This window comes from Pristiophorus japonicus, chromosome 3, assembly GCF_044704955.1.
Source record: "Pristiophorus japonicus isolate sPriJap1 chromosome 3, sPriJap1.hap1, whole genome shotgun sequence".
Taxonomy (NCBI): domain Eukaryota; kingdom Metazoa; phylum Chordata; class Chondrichthyes; family Pristiophoridae; genus Pristiophorus; species Pristiophorus japonicus.
This window is the reverse complement of record NC_091979.1, coordinates 129,269,434-129,292,485: the sequence shown is the minus strand read 5'-3', so window position 1 is coordinate 129,292,485 and position 23,052 is coordinate 129,269,434. Positions and strand designations below refer to the sequence as shown.

General features: G+C 47.9%; 1 long non-coding RNA gene across 1 annotated transcript in view; it reads left to right on the top strand.

Moving 5' to 3' along the window:
* LOC139258661 (uncharacterized) overlaps nt 1-23,052 on the top strand; it is a 67,088-nt gene that overhangs the window by 40,284 nt on the left and 3,752 nt on the right. Inside the window, exons 2-4 of the long non-coding RNA XR_011592380.1 lie at nt 2,646-2,802; nt 3,290-3,344; nt 11,179-11,319. This is a non-coding gene — a long non-coding RNA (uncharacterized lncRNA). The remainder of the gene's footprint in view (nt 1-2,645; nt 2,803-3,289; nt 3,345-11,178; nt 11,320-23,052) is intronic.

The following is a 23,052-nucleotide window of genomic DNA, read 5'->3' as shown; positions in this document are numbered from 1 at the left end:
GGCAAATGGAATATAATGTGGATAAATGTAAAGTTATCTAATTTGGTAGGAAAAATAGAAAAGCAGAGTATTTTTTAAATTGTGAGAGATTGGGAAATGTTGGTGTTCAGAGCGACCTGGGTATCCTTGTACACTAATCACTGAAAGTTAACATGTAGGTAAAGCAAACAATTAGGAAAGCAAATGGTTATGTTAGTCTTTATTACAAGAGGATTTGAGAATAAGAGTAAAGACATCTTACTGAAATTATATAAGGCCCTGGTGAGACCATACCTGGAGTATTGTGTACAGTTTTGGCCTCCTTACCTAAGGAAGGATACACTTGCCATAGAGGGAGTGCAACAAAGGTTCACCAGACTGATTCCTGGGATGGGGGGATTGCCCTATGAGGAGTAGTCTAGGCCTATATTCTCCAGAGTTTAGAAGAATGAGAGTTGACCTAATTGAAACATACAAAATTCTTACAGTGCTTGACAGGATAGATGCAGGGAGGATGTTTCCCCTGGCTGGGGAGATAGAACCAGAGGTCACAGTCTCAGAATAATGGGTCAGCCATTCAGGACTGAGATGAGGAGACATTTCTTCACTCAGAGGTTGGTGAATCTTTGGATTCTCTACCCCAGAGGGCTATGGAGGCTCTGTCGCTGAGTATATTCAAGACAGAGATCGATAGATTTTGGGATATTAAGGGAATCAAGGGATATGGGGATAGTGCAGGAATGTGGAGTTGAGGTAGAAGATCAGCCATGATCTTACTGAATGGTGGAGCAGGCTTAAGGGGCCGAATGGCCTACACCTGTTTCTATTTCTTATGTTCTTAGTCAAACTCGATTTGCCCTTAACAAATCCGTGCTGGCTCTCCTTTATTAGACCATGCTTGTCCAAGTAGCTATTAATTTTATCCTGGATTATTGTTTCTAAAAGCTTCAGCACCACCAATGTTAAACTGACTGGCCTGTAATTGCCAGGTTTATCCTTCTCCCCTTTTTTGAACAAGGGTGTAACATTTGCAATCCTCCAGACTTTTGGCAGCGCCCCTGTATCTAAGGAGGATTGGAAGATTGTGGGTAGCACCTCCGCAATTTCTACCCTTACTTCCCAGCAACCTAGGATTCATCCCATCTGCACCGGGTGACTTATCCACTTTAATTATCACCAGCCTGTCTAGTATCTCCTCTTTATCTATTTTTATCTCATCCAGTATCCTAGATGCCTCCTTGTTGACCATGGGCTAGACTTTCCGCTATGATTGCTATCGCCCAAAAATGGGCGTTATTTCCGGCTTTAGAGATTTTTTATTTTTCAGGATCGCTGGAATATCGGCCATTTTTTTGACCGCTAGTTTTGGCTTTTTATTTTGGGCGATAGCCTTAGCGATGTGAAATGGGCCTTAGCAATGTATTCAGTCGTGCAAGGCTGGCGTCCATAGCAACAGCCGTTCTGCGCATATGCTTTTTTTTTAGCAAAGAACCTTTCCCGCGATTCGGGAGGTCAGGGGTCATCTGCGCATGCTCACAAGACAAAGGGAGAGAGAGAGAGTATTTGTAGTGGAGAGAGAAGAGCTTTAAGGAGTGAAGGATTGCTAAAATTTTTGAAGGAGTGCTATTATTGTGAAGGAGTGGTAAAGTTAAAAGATTGTTGTAAATCAAGTAATAAAGTTAAAAATTATGATGAAGATGTCCCACGAGGACTCGGGAGAGAGTCTCCAGGAGGTTGCCGGGAGAAGGAGGGCAAAGGACTTCTCGGATGACGCGAATGAGGCGTTAGTCAATGAGGTTGAGACTCGATGGGGCCAATTAACTCCAGTTGGGCATGGGAAACCTCCACACCGGATTTATCAAAGAATATGGGGCGAGATCGCTGATTTTGTTTCCTCGATAGGCGTGAGTCCGACCAGTGCCGCAAGAGGTGGAACAGCTTGGTTGCTTCCGCAAGATTAAGTATTAAATAGATTTTAAATTGTAATGATCCACTGAATATGAAAATCTGCCGGATTGTAATGAAGCTGGGTAATCTTGCGAGGTTCCCTGCTAATATTTGGACTGAAGTCGGAACCTGTGCCCTTTAAGTCTAATTTGGACACTGTCTCCTTTTGGGTTACGTTGGTGGATGGGACATGACTGAGCACTAAGGGGTCCGGTCAGCTTTACCCAGACTGTGTGAGTCTCTCCGACTGCTGTCACATACACAGTGACCCAACCTGGACTGGGGGAGAGCTGCCCTGGCTCACTGTCTGCCCGGGGACACTTTGGAACATTAGCTCTGGCCACACGGAGGTCTCCGAGCAGAGCCCATGGACACGGTGCCCCCTCCCACTACACTCCTGTCATTGCCGAGCTCACCAGTGGTCCTGATTCCCCCCCCCCGGGGGACCTCCATCAGGTCAATAAACCACCTACCTCCCCTCAGGTGCCGAATGCAATGGGCCGTGGATGGGGCCTTTCCTGGAGTTTGTACACAAGATGTTTGGCGTCAAGCATTAGTTCCTAAACACAATGTTATTAAATATTTTCTCTGAACGTAGATGTTATAACCATGTATCCATTGTGGATACAAACCATATTAGCATATAACATTAGAATCTGTTGTCTTTCCGCAATAGTACAAATCAATTAGCTTATGCCATGCTCGTGTCACGTTTGCAGAGGAAGATATCGAAGAATCGGGCGGAGCACAGGGGCACTGGAGGAGGCCCTGCTGAAATACAGCCCCTAACTGATTTAGAGGAACGTGCTGCAGCATTAGTGGGCAGCCACAGTCGCTCTGCCACCCGTGGTGGTGCAGATCCCGTTGTTGCGCCACGTGAGTAATGTGTAAAGCAGTGGTAAACCAGTGGTAATTTAAAGTAATGTAACGGCATTTCATTATAATATATGAATGATGTCATGTTATGCATGCAGCTTCTGTACTATTCTCAGGTTAACAACATAAGAACATAAGAAATAGGAACAGGAGTAGGCCATTTGGCCCCTCGAGCCTGCTCCGCCATTCAATAATGGCTGATCTGATCATGGACTCAGCTCGACTTCCCTGCCCGTTCCCCATAACCATTTACCCCCTTATCGCTCAAAAATCTGTCCATCTCCGCCTTAAATATATTCACTGACCCAGCCTCCACAGCTCTCTGGGGCACAGAATTCCATAGATGTACAACCATCTGATTTAATCATATGTAACGTCCCTTGTTCACATTTATTGCAGTAGTGTTGCTCCTAGTACATATTCCAGCGCAGCGCAAGCATTCTCATGTCTACCCTTCTGTTCTAATAACCTAAATTATGTTTTGCAGATCCCGAGACTCCCAAGGGGCAAAGGAAGGCCCCTCCACGAACGCCTTTGCCGCTGTAGGTAGTCATCACTGTAGCGTATGTAGGCACCTTTAGTAATGAGTCCATGAGGCAGGGCATGGTACTTAAACTGTGTAGACCTGTAGTCCTTTATTTGTAGCTCCTGAGTGATGACAACTAGCTGTGTGTTCCTTTTTATACTGGGTTACCTGCAGTGTGCAGGTAACCCTTAGGTCTCCAGCAGCAGCATCCTCTGGTGTACAGGCAAGGTGTGTACAGTGTAAGGGTACATTCAGTGTTGCATAACAGTGTTACTGACATCACACAGTAAACAGGCATGCATACAAAACAACACTTCCCCCCTAAGCATTTTTCACATCCTTATTGTCATGCCCAGAGGAGGTGATCAGTGGTGGGCTATGGGAGGTTGTGGTGAGGGTTGTGTGGTTGCCAGGTGTGACCCCTGTGCTTGAGGCTGGCCTCATATGTTTCCCCTCCCTCACACACAGACCATGTGGGTGTCACTGTTGTGGGACCCCTCGGTGGAGGGTAGCCATAGCAGCAGTGGGTGGTGTGTATGCGCTGTGATGTGGGTAGTTGTGGGCAGGGCCACAAGACTGGGTGGGCTCCTTGTCCACTGTTGTTGTGGGGTGTTGGGCAGGGCTACAAGACTGGGTGGGCTCCTTGTCCACCAATTTGGATGAGGGTCAGGTCATCCTAGGGTTTGCCAGGGAAGCTGGAGGGTATTGGCCTCATGCTCCTGGTGTTGGCCCTGGTGGCCAGGGGTTGTAGGGCTGATCTGGTGCAGGTTGCCATTGGTGGTGGCTGGGCTGCCCACTGACCACTGTCCCTGTAGTGGGTGTGCTCCCACTGACTGTGTGTGTGTCCTGCAAGGGGCATCACATTCGTTCCAAAGGTCCAGGCTACATGGTCAGGTAGCCTGCTGGACCTGGGGGTCTCCCACCGGGGGATTTTTATTGGCATCAGCATGATCCCTGTAAGACCCAATGTCCTTTGGTAGTGTCCTACCAGTATACATGACACCTTGGCTCTGATCACACATAGTCGAGCCTGCATTATACATTCTAGCATTTGCATCACTTTTGGGTGTCCTGGTTTCAACAGACATGGTTACATTAGGCATTTTGCATTCTCTATCATTATTGTTAAGCGTAACAAACTTGTTCATAACCTTACTGACACCTGCATTCATCTCATTAGTCACATTAGTTAAACCAGCATCATAATTCATTGTTACATTGCATACATTTTCATACTTCCACCCTTTAATCGCATATTTAGCTTTAAAGTCCGTGCACTCAAATAGTTGAAACTTCCCCATTAAATTTCTTTGGTTACCGGTCTCCTTTAAGGGAGCTTTCAAATCCGATTGGCCACTCGATGTCACATGATGCTTCTCCATGTTCACTCGTGGCATGGCGGAGGCCATTTTGATTACAGGTTCTGCTGCTTGTGGTGCTGCAGCCATTTTCTGGTCTTGCTGCAGGTAGGCTGTGGTGGTCTTTTCTTCCACAGTTTCGATCCTGGATGTTGGGAATCCATTTCTTTCATCGATGCTCACCTCTTGGAGTGCTGCCCCGGCCCGGAAAGTGGAGTTTGGATCCTCGGTCTTGGAGATTTCGCCGGGGTGCTGTGGGCAGTCGAGCTGGACAGTGGAACCTCCGGATGCTGCAATGGATCCATGTTCGAGGTCGATTGCCGGAGACCGGAGGCCTGGAAGCAGCTTCGCTTGGACAGGCTGCCGTTGTGGTCGATTGGCGGGATTCATCCAAAGTTCTTCAAAGGTCGCTTGGCTCATCACAGACTGGCTCGCCCCTGTGTTGCTCGCCATAGAAACTGGGACCCCGTCGACGTCTACTTTCATCGCCCACGGAGAACTTCCGGTGGAGTAGGTAAAGATTCCATACTCTTCTTCCAGGGTTTGAGCAGCTTCATCTTCATCTGTGTCGGAGCCCCGGTGATCAGCCAACTCATCAGAGATGCGGTGAGTACAGCCTTTTCTGCACATTCTCTGAAGGTGCCCTTTCTCTTTGCAGCCTTTGCATACATAGCCTTTGTAGCGGCACTGGTGGGCCTTGTGGTTTCCTCCACACCGCCAGCACGGGGCCATCCGGTTTGCCCCATGTGGCGGACTCAGGGTTGTGGGACTTGGGGCAGCATTTCTGTCTTTAGAAGTATCCATGCGGTGCACTGCGCTCGCCGGTTTACAGTCCTGGGTCAGTATTCACCTGGGGTCGCTGGCTGAAACCATGTAGGCCTGGCTTACTTGAATTGCTTTCTGCAGGGTGACCGTGATGTCAGCCAAGAGCAATTTGTGTAGGAGGCCTTCGTGGCCGATTCCGATGACAAATATGTCCCTTAGTGCTTCATTAAGGTGGTCGCCAAAATCACATTGTGCAGCTAGTCTTCTTAAGTGTGCAGCATTCTTGGCAATTTCTTGGCCCTCAGGTCGCCAGTAAGTGTAGAACCGGTGCCTGGCTGTGAGGATGCTTTCTTTCGGTTTTAGTTGTTCCTGTATAATTGTTACAAGTTGCTCATAGCTCTTGGTGGTTGTCTTCTCCGGGGCTAGTAAGTCCCTGACGAGACTGTAGATGGTGGGCCCACAACTGCTGAGCAGGATGGCCCTGCGTTTGTTCGGTAGTGTAGCCGGTGTGTCCCCATCCAGGTCATTGGTTATAAAAAGTGTTCCAATCTTTCCACGAAAGCGTCCCAATCTACCCCCTCTGTAAATTGCTGAAAGTTGCTGAAGTTAGACATGTTGAGCGTGTAGTTCGTGACCTCGTATTCCCGTCGTCAGTTGTAGTGTATGTAGGCACCTTTAGTAATGACTCCACGAGGCAAGGTATGATACTTAAACTGTGAAGACCTGTAGTCCTTTATTTGCAGCTCCTGAGTAATGACAACAAGCTGTGTGTTCCTTTTTATACCAGCAGCAGCACCCTCTGGTGTACAGTAAGGTGTGTACAGTGTTGCATAACATGTTACAGACATCACACAGTAAACAGGCATGCATACACAACAATCACCATGAGTCCAGACTACTGAGGAGGAGGAAGATGAGCACCTGTCATCTGTTGTACCTGCGGCCATGTCTTCATCGACGGATGAAGTAGCGGGGCCAAGCGGCTTGCAGCAGGTGACTTCAAGTTGTACAATGCCCATGCCGACCCCATGGAGGTTGAGTCAACGGGGTAGGGATGCGCTGTGATGGGCAGATTCTAACGAGGACATGGTAGCACTGTTAAGGGTGAGCGTCGACATAGGTCGAGAGCTCCTCCAGGCAATTGGTGCGTTGATCAGAAACATTGCCACAATGTCCGCACGAATAACGGAAGGCATGGAGTGGATAGTTATGGCAATGGGGCAAATGACCAACGCTGTCCATGCCTTGCGGCATGCAATAGTGTCAGGAGACGGCACTGCAGCCCAAGGTGCCATCCCACCAAGCACCCGGACAGATGCGAGTCAGGAGGAAGAACATCCTTCTGACTCGGAAGACATTTCTTCGGAAACGTCTTCTCCTCCAGTCACTGAGGAAATTCTGCCGACTTCACCCCATCTTCCACAGCAGCAGGCCTTGAGGTCCCCTGCTGCAAGATGTCCTGGTTCTATTACTCGGGGATTTAAATGGGGGCTGACTACAAGGGGGGGGGTCAAGGTTCAGGAGAGAAGCGTGGCCGCAGGTAGGGAAGGGGTGGGTGCTGTTTATAGTTCTTGTTAAAAATACATTTTTATTAAATGTTCACTGTTGGGGATGGTGGGAGGGTGTTGTTATGTTATTGTTGTGTTAAAAATATTGTTGAATGTTCGGGGTTGGGGGGAGGGGTGGAGTGTTATATGTTTGTTGAAAAAATTTCAAATTTGCGTTTCATTATTAAACATTTTTATATAAAATTTACAATTGTCCTCAAGTGTCTACTAATAACGTAAGGTAAAACATCAATACAATGGTTGGAAACAATGGCCATGGCCAGGCCAGGCAAGGATGAAATGTAACGCAACTGTAACTGTCGCCAATGTAAGTTCATGCAAAGCGTTCATTTATGAGCTGCTGATGCAAGAGTTTTGCAGCTGCGTAACTACCACAGGGCTTTTTCAGTCTTGCCTGGGGTGGGGGGGTGAGGGGTGGGGAATGGGAACGTGGGGGCTTGAGTGCATGGGTTCATCGGCAGGCTGACTGTCCTTTTGTCCTTCCCGATGTCCTCGTCATCTTCCTCCTCGTCCTGCTTTTTCCGCCTCCCGTCTCTCCTGAGGTGGACCGGCGGTCCCATTAGGCAATAGTTGTCCTCTTCTCATAGCTAGGTTATGCAACAAGCAGCACACCACAATGAACAGGGTGGTATTGTAGGTTGCCTCCTGAGTGGTCCAGGCATCTGAAGTGATGCTTAAGCACTCCAATTGTCATTTCAATGATATTGCGTGTAGTTATATGGCTTTCATTGTCGCGCTTCTCGGCTCCCGTCTGAGGCTTACACAGGGGGGTCATGAGCCAGCTGGCAAGGCCATATCCTTTATCCCCCAGCATCCAACCGTGACCTTGTGGCTGGCTATTAAACAGGTCAGAGACAGTGCTCTCATGCAAGATGTGCTCATCATGGATGCTGCCTGGAAAATTTGCATTTTTTGATTATTTGCTTGTGGTCAACAACAAGCTGCACATTCAGGGAGTGGAATCCCTTTCAGTTCTGAAACACCTCCGCATCCTGTAAAGGTGCTCTCAGGGCGATGTGCGTACAGTCTATTGCTCCCTGCACCTTGGGGAAGTTTGCTATTCGCGAGAAACCCAAAGCCCTCTCAGTCTGTGCCTCCCTGGTCATAGGGAAGCTTATAAAGTTCATCCTGCATGCGTAAAGGGCTTCAGTCATCTGTCGAATGGAGCAATGTGTGGCGTGCTGAGAGATACCGCAAATGTCACCAGCTGAGGCTTGAAAGGAGCCCGATGCGTCGAAGGAAAGTGCCGCAGTAACCTTAACCTCAACGGACAGTGCAGTCCTGATGGTGCTGGCAGGCTGCAGATCTCCCTTAATTAGCTGGCATATCTCACTGATGACCTCCTTTCGGAAGCGCAGCCTCCTAACGCATGTGTTATCGGACAAGTTCAGATATGATCGCTTATCCCTGTAAATGCGTTGGGTGTAACGTCTCCTCCTCCGCAGCAGTCTGCCATCTCTTTGATTGGGCACATAATGCTCTTCAAATATATCTTCTCCCATCTCTATTCTGCAGCATGTGATTAGTGACCAATACTGGTTGAGAAATTACAAGCCCCATCACTATAAATGCCCTTAATTTGTCCTCAACAGATGCAAATGTGATTAGATGATTGGCAAGAGTCAAAAAGGTCCTTAAAATCACTCACAAATTGATTCTCCTCAAGAGAAGCAGCCTTGAAGCAGCCTTTCAGTACAGATCCTCCGAGTTTCAAAATGGCATCCGTAGTGCCGAATACTGCTGAGTAGTGCTGACTAAAGGTCAGGTGAGTGCAGCTTTTTTTCAGCGACTTTTTCGGCCAACGATCATTTCGGGTGCAGTGTGGGCGAAATTCCGAAAGTTGCCATGGGCGATAATCTGGGCGCTAATCGGGCGCAAGTTTCCATTTTCAGCACTATTCTCGGCCTTGCACGTGGATGACATCATATTTTTTTTAAACTTAGGCCGGACAATGCAGCCATTCATGTGTGCCGAAAGTTGGGCCGGCGGTAAATGGGTGATAATCGGGCGCTAGTTTCCACTTTTTAGCAAATATGGGTGATAGCCTGCATCTCAGCTCTTATATGGGCGCTAAATGGACGATAAATGGGTGATGATGTGTCGAAAGTCTAGCCCTATATAGCTTTGGCAAAGTCCTCTTCCTTGGTAAACACCGATGCAAAGTACTCATTTAGTACCTGAGCCATGCTTTCTGCCTCCACCAATAGTTCTCCATTTTGGTCCTTAATTGGCCCCACCGCTGCTCTGAAACCCTTTACTGTTAATATGCCGATTGTATCCCGGCTAGATCTTAGGTCATCCCATCCTCTGTCATTGAACGACAGTACACTGACGACGCTTGCGTCTGCGCACACTCGGAGGTCGAACTCCAAGCCATCATCAACACCTTCACCAAGTTGTACGAAAGCATGGGCCTTACTCTAAACATCCGTAAGACAAAGGTCCTCCACCAACCTGACCCCGCCACACAGCACTGCCCCCCCTGGGTCATCAAAATTCATGGCGCAGCCTTGGACAACGTGGACCATTTTCCATACCTCGGGAGCCTACTGGCAGCAAGGACAGACATCAATGACGAGGTCCAATACTGCCTCCAGTGTGCCAGCGCAGCCTTTGGTCACCTGAGGAAGAGAGTGTTTGAAGACTAGGACCTCAAATCTGGCACCAAGCTTATGGTCTACAGGGCAGTGGGGATACCCACTCTCCTGTATGGCTCAGAGACATGGACAATATATAGCAGACATCTCAAAGCGCTGGTGAAGTACCACCAGCGCTGCCTCCGCAAGAACCTGCAAATCCATTGGGAGGATAGGCACACCAACGTCAGTGTTCTCGCCCAAGCCAACATTCCCAGCATCGAAATACTGACCACGCTCGATCAGCTCTGTTGGGCAGGCCACATAGTCTGCATGCCCGACACGAGACTCTTAAAGCAAGCACTCTACTCGGAGCTTTGTCACAGCAAGCGATCCCCAGGTGGGCAGAGGAAATGCTTCACGGGCACCCTCAAAGCCTCCTTTATAAAGTGCATCATCCCCACTGGCACCTGGAAATCCTTGGCCCAAGACTACCCAAAGTGGAGGAAGAACATCCGAGAGGGTGCTGTGTACCTCGAGTCTCATCGCCGAGAGCAAGCAGAAACCAAGCGCAGACAGTGGAAGGAGCATGCGTCAACCCAAGCTCCCCACCCACCCTTTCCTTCAACCACTGTGACCCCACCTGTGACAGAGATTGTAGGTCCCACATTAGACTCTTCAGCCACCTGAGAACTCACTTTTAGAGTGGAAGTAAGTCATCCTCGACTCCAAGGGACTGCCTATGATGATGATGCCTATAGAAAGACCTTTGGATTCCCCTTTATGTTCGTTGCCAATCTATTCTTGTACTGTCTCTTTGCCCCTCTTATTTCCTTTTTCACTTCTCCTCTGTACTTTTTATATTCAGCCTGATTCTCCGTTGTATTATCAAGCTGACATCTGTCATATGGCTCCTTTTTTTGCTTCATCCAACTCTCTGACTCCTTCGTCATCCAGAGAGCTGTGGCTTTGGTTGCCCTCCCTTTCCCCCTTGCAGGAATATACCTAGAATGTCTTCTTCTTCTTAGGTGGTCCCTCGTATCGAGGATGAATTGTTTCCACACCAAAAAGTTCACAGGTGTTACAATGAGGGACCTGATGTTCCAGGTTCCGAACTACATGGGGTAGAATTTCTGATGTCCCAGGCACGTACGAAGTTTCTATGAACCCGGGAAGGCATCGGAAACGCCGGTTTTCAGCGCACAATGCGCATGCGCTGAAAATCGGCTTTTCCGATCTGTCAAGCTGGAAGTTTGGGCTATTTACGCACATCTTGCATGAAAAATGTCCTCAAAACTCTTGCGCCTGAAAAAGCAGACGCATAGCTACTTTTACAGGATTAAGAGTTTAAAAACAGAAAAAATATGATTAAAATAAAAATTTTAAAAACATATTTATGTTAAAACCCTGCCCACTCAGATAATGTTATTTTAAACCCTAGCCCTTAAAACTCGGCAATTTTTTTTCTTTAAAAAACATTTGTAACATTTTTAATTTCTATTAGTTTATTGTGTGAAGTGTTTTTTTTAACTATTTTATGTATTTTTTGTGAGTTTTGAGGTTTTTCTCATTCATTGTAATAGGAGTTTCGTAAGAAAATATTTACCTGTGATTGGGTGTCCAAGCATACGTGACTCCTGCGGACGTCGCTACGAGCAAGCGCTGTACATCGCAGGGAGAGGAGGCCTGTGGATCGAGAGTTCAAGCGGGTGCAGCAGCTTCAGGTAAGTGCGCATTTTATTTCTATTCTTTATTGATTTGCTCGTGGGAAGTCCTCCTCCGAATTTCTTCCCCCATATTGAAGGGTGGAAGATGCCTGTACGTTAATTTTTTTAACACGTGGTGGCCATTGCACACTAGCTGCCACACAGGCTTGACAGTGCTAGGTCTTGGTCCAGTGGCAAGGATTAACCAGGATGACTGGAGACCAGTTCTGCTGCACAGACCTAGTGCGCATATATATCGCAATGTGGGCTGGCCCGTGTTGCTCCAGGGCCCTCGCATCTCCTGGGTCCCGAACTCACGCCTCTCCTGGGCCCCGATCACGTCGCTCTATAATCTCTCGCCACTCCATCGTCCCGACCTACAAAAGGATCGGCGGTGGAGGCGGTCCAACACACAGTGCGGCCCCAACCTGCGAGGGAACATCAGCCGCAAGTCGAGGCTACAAAAGAAGCGGCGTGGAAGCGGCCCAGCACAAGGTACAGCGCAAGCTGGTTCAGGAGGGCGACGACTTGAAGGAGAGCGACTGGATTGGGCGTCACCATAATCCAGATCGCTGATTGGAGCGTGGGCAGGTACAGCAGAAGCGGTGAGGTCGGGGCGACCTAGAACGTACTCAATATAGGGAATAGCTTCAATATTGTAATATGAACCCTATACAACTAAACCAATGTTAACATTTAAAAAGTGAATGTAAAATATTTAATTTTAAAAATTTCTCATTTTATCTTCCATTTGTATTACTTTAACTTTACTTTTACATTATTTTTATTCTTTTGTTTCCCTCCAAGGGTAGGAATTGAAGTTTCATAAAATAGAAGGAACTGTACCTGGGACTGTTATTTAAGTTCTTGTTAAACAAATACCCTATTAAAAAACAATGCATATTCAAGCCGGTCAGCTTAAAATTGAAGCCTTAGTAGTGATCAATGTGATGCAACCACATGCCCTCTCATTCGGCTCAACGCTTTGCTGCCTGAAGGCTCAGCGACAACTATTCCACATGGACCATGTTTACTGTTTGGACCTGTTTCGTAATCTTGTGTTGTGTTAATGGAACAAATGATAGAAATTATTCTTGTTTACTTCAAAAGTTGTGTTAATAATGGAACAAATAATAGAAATGATTCTTCTTGAGTTCCAAAAGTGTTAATAATGGAACAAATAATGAAAATTATTCAGATTCAATGTAAATTATATTTTATTCAAAAGTTTAACAACAGTTCTTTGTACTTAACTTAACTTTAATCAAATTATTCTTGTATCAAACTTTAAAGTTTTCAGTTACGATCACTTACAAACTTTAAGATCACTTACTAACTTTTAAACTTGCAAATTTACATAACTTTCAAACATCTTTTAATTTGAGAACAGTAACAACAGTAACAATAACAATAATAACAACAACAACAACAGCAGCAGCAAAGAAAGGCTGCACCTATCTGTCCTCCACCTTATTCTAAGACCGCCCACCACGCTTGTTCTTGGTGACTCCACCACCCTGGCCTGCAGGCGGTGGAACAGTGTTTCTGGAGTTGGTATCAAGCTTATTCTTTCTAAGATCTCGGGCAGTGCGCACCTGTTGAGGGCAGCGGGGGCAGGGGGGCGCGGCAGGCGGCAATGTGGAGGGCCTAAGTGGCAATGCAGAGGGCCCGGCTTGGGGCTCTTCAGAGGCTGGTGTGGGGATTGGAGTGAAAATGGCAGTTGATTCTGTCAATGGGCGTGGGGTCTGGGCATGTTCCCTTATTGCAGCAGCTAACCCCAACATGCCGTCCCTCATGTGCCATGACTGTGTCTCAATGACCTGCAACATTCCCTCCCTCGTGTTGAGCAAAAGTGGCTGAACTACCTGCAACATTACCTCCCTCATGTTCACTGATAGTGTTTGCAGTACCTGTGACATTCCTTCCCTCATGTTGAACAAAAGTGACTCAACTACCTGCAACATTACCTCCCTCATGTTCACTGATAATGTTTGCACTACCTGTGACATTCCCTCCCTCATGTTCACTAATAGTGTTTACACCATCTTTGACATTCCCTTCCCTGATGTTCACTGACAGCGCATCAGCTACCTGTGACATTCCCTCCCTCATAGTCACGGACATGGTTTCAGCTGACTGAACTATTCCCGCACTCATGGCCCCGGACATCATTCCCATTTCTCATGAGATTGCTGTTACTTCTCCCAACAGTCCCACTACCTCATCACCCACCCCACTGATGATGTCCAGCAGTGATCGGATAAGGTCAATGCTCTCCGCACTCATTGCCATCATCTGAACCACATCAGTTAGATCCTGCACCTCAGGAGAGCACTGTAGAGCTCTCCTTCCCCTCTTTCCCATGGGTGTGGCTCGCTGCACCCCACCACCGGGACCCGCAGCCTCGGAAGGTGGGGCCCTGGGTGTGCCTCGCTGCAGCCCACCACCGGAACCCGCAGCCTCGGGCAGTAGGAAACCATGGAATGTCCCACCAACACTCAAACCACTAGTCACGGAAGAGGCTGGCACCTCAATGGGCGGCACCTGTATCTCCAAAGTCAGTAAAACAATGGGGGCTTCATCCATCTGCTCCTCACCTCCATGTTCTTGGACTGGAGGCTGGGATTGGAAGATGGTCTCCTCTTCAGGCACGTCATCTGAATATTCTTCTGCATCGTCAGGGTTGGCCTCAAGTTCTGAAAAATATAACTGAACACAGATAAATGGTTAGCAGCAGAGGAGGGGGCAGGGTGGTGGCATGAGTAGGCTCACACAGCGCAGGCCAGGCAGCAGGCTGATTTGAAGGACCACGATGAATGATAGCACATTGCATCAACCGAAGCGTAGCTGACGGACATCCCCATGAACCAAAGCATGGCTAGCCCACGCAGTACTTAACATTTAGCAAAGCCAGACTGTGGAATTTGCAGGACTTACCCTCTCCCCCGAGTGTGGGCCCAGCTTGTGCAGTGGTGGTTGCTTTTCTCCAGGCAGGACCCATTAAAGCAGCGACCCTCTCTTCCAAGGGTGTCAGTGGGTGCAGATTTGCCGGGCCTCCTCCTGTTCGCATTCTTTCCCTTTTATTATGTGCCACCTTCCTCTACAAAGATGAAAATGCAACATTTTAGAGAGGGTGTCTTTCTGCTGGGTGGGACATATACAGATAGTCACATTTACAATTGCAATTCCATTGAATAAATGAAAATATTACTTACACTAACTACTTGACCCAAGGTCCTTTCATTTCTTTTTACACTGACCTCCAGAGCTTGTGGTCACCATTGCACTGTAATCTTCTGCAATTTCATTGCAGCGTTTCTTCATTTCTTTGGGTGGAACTTTTATCTGACCTCTGCTGGTGTCCAGCTCCTGCCATCTGGTCTCAATCACAGTAACTAGTGCCTCCACTTCATCCTGTAAGAAATTCTTGGTCCTTGCACCTCTTTGCACCTTGTACTGCTGCAGATCTGATTTTTCCAATGCACTCACACTGTATTCCTTTTCACACACACAATTGGCTCTTAAAAAATTGCCGATTGCCAACCCGGAGCTGTACAGGGGGATCCAAGGGTGTTCAACATTCAGGAAGGAGAGAATAAAAGGAAAAGGAGGTGGGGTAGCATGGCTGGTTAAAGAGGAGATTAATGCAATAGTTAGGAAGGACATTAGCTTGGATGAAGTGGAATCTATATGGGTAGAGCTGCAGAACACCAAAGGGCAAAAAATGTTAGTGGGAATTGTGTACAGACCTCCAAACAGTAGTAGTGATGTTGGGGAGGGCATCAAACAGGAAATTAGGGGTGCATGCAATAAAGGTGCAGCAGTTATCATGGGTGACTTTAATATGCATATAGATTGGGCTAACCAAACTGGAAGCAATACGGTGGAGGAGGATTTCCTGGAGTACATAAGGGATGGTTTTCTAGACCAATATGTCGAGGAACCAACTAGGGGGGTGTTATGTAATGAGAGAGGATTAATTAGCAATCTCGTTGTGCGAGGCCCCTTGGGGAAGAGTGACCATAATATGGTGGAATTCTGCATTAGGATGGAGAATGAAACAGTTAATTCAGAGACCATGGTCTAGAACTTAAAGAAGGGTAACTTTGAAGGTATGAGGCGTGAATTGGCTAGGATAGATTGGCTATCAAGGGAAATCAGGGATAATATTAAAGCCAAAGAAGTGGCATACAAATTAGCCAGAAATAGCAGTGAACCCGGGGACTGGGAGAAATTTAGAACTCAGCAGAGGAGGACAAAGGGTTTGATTAGGGCAGGGAAAATAGAGTACGAGAGGAAGCTCGCAGGGAACATTTAGACGGACTGCAAAAGCTTCTATAGATATGTAAAGAGAAAAAGGTTAGTAAAGACAAACGTAGGTCCCCTGCAGTCAGAATCAGGGGAAGTCATAACGGGGAACAAAGAAATGGCAGACCAATTGAACAAGTACTTTGGTTCGGTATTCACTAAGGAGGACTCAAACAATCTTCTGGATATAAAAGGGATCAGAGGGTCTAGTAAGAAGGAGGAACTGAGGGAAATCCTTATTAGTCGGGAAATTGTGTTGGGGAAATTGATGGGATTGAAGGCCGATAAATTCCCAGGGCCTGATGGTCTGCATCCCAGAGTACTTAAGGAGGTGGCCTTGGAAATAGCGGATGCTATTTTCCAACATTCCATCGACTCTGGATCAGTTCCTCGGGAATGGAGGGTAGCCAATGTAACCCCACTTTTTAAAAAAGGAGGGAGAGAGAAAACAGGGAATTATAGACCGGTCAGCCTGACATCGGTAGTGGGTAAAATGATGGAATCAATTATTAAGGATGTCATAGCAGCGCATTTGGAAAGAGGTGACATGATAGGTCCAAGTCAGCATGGATTTGTGAAAGGGAAATCATGCTTGACAAATCTTCTGGGATTTTTTGAGGATGTTTCCAGTAGAGTGGACAAGGGAGAACCAGTTGATGTGGTGTATTTGGACTTTCAGAAGGCTTTCGACAAGGTCCCACACAAGAGATTAATGTGCAAAGTTAAAGCAGATGGGACTGGGGGTAGTGTGCTAACGTGGATTGAGAACTGGTTGGCAGACAGGAAGCAAAGAGTAGGAGTAAATGCGGACTTTTCAGAAGGGCAGGCAGTTACTAGTGGGGTACCGCAAGGTTCTGTGCTGGGGCCCCAGCTGTTTACATTGTACATTAATGATTTAGACGAGGGGATTAAATGCAGTATCTCCAAATTTGCGGATGATACTAAGTTGGGTGGCAGTATGAGCTGCGAGGAGGATGCAATGAGGCTGCAGAGTGACTTGGATAGGTTAGGTGAGTGGGCAAATGCATGGCAGATGAAGTATAATGTGGATAAATGTGAGATTATCCACTTGGGTGGTAAAAGCAGAGAGACAGACTATTATCTGAATGGTGACAGATTAGGAAAAGGGGAGGTGTAATGAGACCTGGGTGTCATGGTACATCAGTCATTGAAGGTTGGCATGCAGGTACAGCAGGCGGTTAAGAAAGAAAATGGCATGTTGGCCTTCATAGCAAGGTGATTTGAGTACAGGGGCAGGGAGGTGTTACTACAGTTGTACAGGGCCGTGGTGAGGCCACATCTGGAGTATTGTGTACAGTTTTGGTCGCCTAACTTGAGGAAGGACATTCTTGCTATTGAGGGAGTGCAGTGAAGGTTCACCAGACTGATTCCCGGGATGGCGGGACTGACATATCAACAAAGACTGGATCAACTGGGTTTGTATTCACTGGAGTTCAGAAGAATGAGAGGGGATCTCATAGAAACGTTTAAAATTCCGATGGGTTTAGACAGGTTTGATGCAGGAAGAATGTTCCCAATGTTGGGGAAGTCCAGAACCAGGGGTCACAGTCTAAGTATTGAACCATCATTGTAACCCACGTATAAACTGACCTTAGTTGTACAATGTGAGAACAATGACCACTAGGTGGTGAACTTGTGGGAGACACTTCTAGCCTGGACTTTCAGGTATAAAAGGGGAAGCTCCACCCACCTTCATCAATTGAGTGCTAGCTAATAAAGATTACTGGTTACAGAGTGACCTTCTCTCAAGCATGGGCCTCGTGTGCATTTATACTGTATAGTAAGGACATATTATCCGCAATATACGGCCTCATCAAGAATCTGCTAGCACCGGAGAAACCAGCGGAGAAGACATAGACAGAGTTGTGTACGCTAGTTCGGAACCACCTCAAACCGAAGAAGAGCGTCTTAATGGCCAGGTATCACTTCGACATGCACCACCGCTCCGACGGCCAGGACGTGGTGAGTTATGTCGTCGACCTGAGACGCCTTGCGGGAACTTGCGAATTTGCTGGATTTTTGGGGGAAATACTGTGGGACTTTTTTGTGCTTGACATCGGCCGCGAGGTCATCCTTAGCAAGCTGCTGTCTGCCGAATCCCTTCACCTGAGCAAAGCCATCACGATAGCCCAGGTATTCATATCCACAAGTGATAATACCAGTCAGATATCTTCCCAGCATCGAAGCTCACCGGCAAATACTGTGCATAAAATAACATCGCTAGCAGGCAGAACTACATATGGCAGGGCCTACATGTCTGCAACTGCAAGACCTAGGATGACTGCGTGAATGAAAAATCATTAGCACCATGTTGGCGCTGCGGATGTAATCATTGAGCCCATCAATGTTGATTCAAGCACTACATATGCAAAGGCTGCGAAACAATGAGGCACCTCCAGCGAATGTGCAAACGTGCTGCGACTCACCATGTGGCAGAGTCTGCAGAGGATGATCGATCCAGCACAGATCATGCAGAACAAACAAGAGAGGCAACTCAATCCGAGGAAGAAGTGTATGGAGTACACACCTTCACCACCAAGAGCCCTTCTATCATGCCGAATGTCAAATTGAACGGTATTCCGGGTATCAATGGAGTTGGACATGGGGGCGAGTCAGTCAATTATGAGCCAGAAGGCTTTTGAGAAACTGTGGGGCAACAAGGCACAAAGGTCCAAACTGAGCCCGATTCAGACAAAGCTGCGCACCTATACCAAAGAGCTCATACCAGTCAGTAGCAGTGCGGCAGTTAAGGTATCGTACAATGGAGCTATCCATGATTTATCACTGTGGATTGTACCAGGCGATGGCCCACTGCTATTCAGCAGAAGCTGTCTGGGAAAGATTCAATGGAACTGGGACGATATCAAAGCACTATCCTCAGTGGATGATGCCTCGTGCACCCAGGTGCTGAGCAAGTTTCCGTCGCTATTTGAACCATGCATCGGCAACTTCACAGATGCCAAGGTGCAGATCCATCTAATCCCCGATGCAAGGCCTGTTCATCACAAGGCTCTAGAGGTTCCATATATGATGACGGAGAAAGTCGAGATCGAACTGGACAGACTTCAACGAGAGGGAATCATATTGCCAATTGAGTTCAACGAGTGGGCCAGTCCGATTGTTCCGGTGTTGAAAAGCGATGGCACGGTCAGAATCTGCGGAGACTACAAAGTAACGATCAACTGAATCTTGTTACAAGACCAGTACCCGCTACCCAAGGCGGATGACCTGTTCGCAACGTTAGCGGGGGGGGGAAGTCGTTCACCAAGTTGAATCTAACCTCCACCTACATGACATAGGAGCTGGCTGAACCTTTGAAAAGATTGACGTGCATCAACAACCACAAAGGACTGTTTATATACCACAGGTGCCCTTTTGATATTCGCTCGGCTGCTGCCATCTTCCAGAGGAACATGGAGAGTCTGCTGAAATTGGTTCTGTTATATACAGAATAAATATACAGGACTGTATCGCAAGCTCAAACTGTTGTGACCTTGGTCTCTTTATTCAGACTCTGGAGTGGGGAAGCAGCATGGTGAATCACCTTTTTACCTGCATGCCCCAGGATGCACAGGTGACCCTTAGGTCTCCCACAGGTATGCCATCTAGTGGTAAGTCTTACATTTTGGTAAGGTTTACATACATACATAACATCACTCCCCCTCAATGTCTTATGTGCAAGTTAAGGTGATCTGGCACCCCGTGTCCCTGGATCAATCACCTGGGTTGAAGTTCTGACGTGGTGGGTTCATCCTTGTGGTTGATGGCGAAGTTGATCGTGTTAATGGGTCGCTGGGGGCCAGGTCCTTTCACAGTGGTTCCTGGTTATTTGTAGTTTGCAGTTTGGTCTTGTCCAAATGCTTTACTCATTAGCCCAGTACATGGTTTCACAATCAAACGCTCCGTTTTCATCACATACACCCCATTCCCCCCCTTGGCTAATGCGGTGCTAGTGGCCCAACTGGGGCCCTGAACGTGGTCTACATCACTTATTCTGATGTCGCGTGGAGGGGCCGTGCAATTATAGTGCATTCTCTGCTGATGGCATATGGAAGGCTCGGTTCTGAGTGATTCTGTCTGGTGACTGCATAGCACCCAGGATAGCTGGGTCTGTAGGGAGTCTACCATTGACACGCGTGGTGCTAGATTTAGTAATTTGGGCTGCCTGCTCCGTGCTATTATCTAGCAAACCCCGGATGGCCGCAATGGCCTTGTGACTTTCGGTAGTGGCGGGAGGTCTAGTGGTCCCCGTGGACCTTGAGCCATGGTATGGGGGGCCCGGACCACCGACTGTGTGGAGCCGCCCTGTCTTACTTTGCAACGTTGGGATGGGTCTTTCGTCTCTGCAACGGATAGGTTGTCACATCCCGTCTAGCAGTTCACCTTTGGCAGGCGGTAACGTGGGATCCTGGCTGGTCCAGGTCCTAAGCTGGGGGGCCGTTACGGTTGACCCCTCACTTTCTAGCACTTCCACGACCGCGAGTGGGTCTGCAGGCTGCGCCGTTTCCACCCCGTGATGGGCAACGATAGCCAGCTGAGAGCATTAGTGCCGTTCTCAGTGCCTGGCCCGTGGCGGATCATGTTACAGTGCACAGACAGTATTAGACATTCTCGAAACAACGCGTCGATAATAGTGCCTCTGCTCTCCCAAACCTGTGGGATGAGCAGCTTGTCTGACTCGAGCACACGTTGGGACACTCTTTGGTACGTCTCTTTAGTCCTGTGAACACAGGCTGCTGCCTTGTTTAACTTATTGGATACATGTTCAATCGTTTGGGGCTCGCCCGCTACTTTTGCTTGCTGTACAACTCACCCGACCCCGTGTGATAATATATCACTTGTTACAAGTACTTTGTCAGATACATATATGTCCGGTTGGTGTTCGCCCACTATGTTGGCTTGTTGTAACGTCCCCCTGACCTCATATAATGGTACATCATTGGCCGCGAAGGACCACTCACATGGGTTACATAGTGCAAACAACTTATTGGAACGTGGTGGGTTCCTGGCCTTCTCAGCGGCCTCCCCTTTACCTTTACCCCAAATCCAGTTGTCTTCCTTGATGGGCGACACATTACTCTTTTCTGTTGTGGCGACCTCCCATGGTCTGGACGTCCTCTCATCCGTATCCGTGATGCCGACTGCCGCGATCTTCCTCCCCAGGGATTTTGCCTCTGCCGTCGGGAAGACGCATTCGGATCGTTTCGGCTGGAGTCCCACTCCGCATGGTTGACCTGGAGCCTCTTCTATCGTTGTGAAGAGGTCGTCGGCTTCGGGTGGTGGGTACCGCACCTGTACTGCTGCTCGGTTGATCTTCACCTCCTCGTGGTCGTGATGAGTGGCCTGTGCCTCGGGGATCTGCAATTGGATCTGCACTTTGATGCCTGGTTCAGCTGAAGGTGGGGGTTTGCTCAGCCTTTGAGAAGGGGAGACGTCATTCACCGGAGAAGGTACGCAGGGGTCTTCCCAGTTCTATCGAATCTTCCCCATCCACCTTCTACCAAGCAGCGTTGGCCCATCACCTGAAAGAATCCACAGTGGTAAATAGTGCACTGTTCCCTCATGGGATACCCTTATAATTGGTATCAGTTCCTTGGTGTAGGTAAGCAGCTTTGCCTGAATCGGGATCAGCTTGGGTCGCTGTGCTTCATTGCCCCACAGCCTCTCGAATGCCTTCTGGCTCATAATTGATTGACTCGCTCCAGTGTCTAGTTCCATGGAGACTGGAATGCCATTAAGTTCAACTTTTATCGGAGGGCTTTTGGTGGTGAAGGTGTGTATTCCATATACTTCCTCTTCACCCTCAGGTTCAGTTGCCTTTCCTGCTTGTTCATCGTGATCCCCACTGGATCGGTCATCCTCTCCTGACTCTGCCACATGGTGAGTCAGAGATCGTTTGCACATTTGCTGGAGGTGCCCCATTGTTCCACAGTCCTTGCACACATAGGGCTTGAATCGACATTGATGAGCTCTATGACTGCCCCTGCAGCGCCAACATGGTGCTAATGGATATACATTCATGCCCCACGGCAGACTCTGAGTCACTCTAGGCCTAGGTCTGGCCTCTGCAGTCATGTGGGCCCTGCCCTGTGCCATTCTGCCTGCTGAAAACATTATTTTATGCACAGTACTTGCCGGTGAGCTTCGATTCTGTGAAGATATCTGTTTCGTGTTATCGCTCGTGGATATGAAGGCTTGGGCTATCGTGATGGCCTTGCTCAGATCTAGGGATTCAGCAGACAGCAGTTTGCAAAGAATGACCTCGTGGCCAATTCCAAGCATGAAAAAGCCCCGCAACATTTCCCCCAAGGATCCTGCAAAATTGCACTGTCCTGCAAGGCGCCTTAGGTTGGCGACAAAACTCGCCACTTTCTGGCCCTCGGAACGACGGTGCGTGTAAAAGCGATACCTGGTCATCAGGATGCTCTCCTTTGGCTTGAGATGTTCCCTAGCCAGTGTACACAGCTCTGCATAAGATTTGTCCATTGGTTTAAAATTTTTTAGGAGGCCATGTACCGATGACCCACATATGGTGAGGAGAATTGATCGCTGTTTCAGCCGTGTCCAATTTGTTGGCTACAAAGTACTGGTCGAGGCACTCAACGGAGGCTTCTCAACCATCACCCTCAACAAATCTCTCAAGAATACCAATGGCAGCCATTACTGCATGAAAGTTCGTGATCTGTTACTCATCGCGAATTTGTTATATACAGAATAAATCCACACGTCTGTATCACAAGCTCAAACTGTTGTGACCTTGGTCTCTTTATTCAGACTCCAGAGTGGGGAAGCAGCATGGTGAATCACCTTTTATAACTGCTTGCCCAGGGTGCACAGGTGACCCTTAGGTCTCCCACAGGTGTGTCCCTTAGTGGCAATTCTTACATTTTGGTAAAGTTTACATATATAACAGGTTCCACGCACCATTGTGTTTCAAGACAACATCCTGATCACCGGTCGTGACACCACCGAACACCTGAACAACTTGCAAGAGGTTCTAATTCGACTAGACAGAGTGGGACTCAGGCTGAAATGCTCCAAGTGTGTTTTCCTGGCACCAGAGGTCGAATTTTTGGGGAGAAAGAGTGCAGCAGATGGCATTAGACCCACGGACTCAAAGACAGAGGCCATCAAGAATGCACAGAATGTGACAGCTGCGTTCGTTCGTGGGACTCCTCAACTATTTTGGTAACTTTTTACCCGAGTTAAGCACTTTGCTGGAGCCATTGCACATGTTGCTACGTAAGAGTGGCGACTGGGGTTAGGGTAAATCTCAAGAGACAGCCTTTGAGAAGGCTAGAAACCTATGTTGTTCTAATAAATTACTTGTACTGTATGACCCGTGTAAACGATTAATGCTAGCTTGTGATGCATCTTCGTACGGGGTCGGCTGTGTGTTACAGCAAACCAATGTATCAGCAA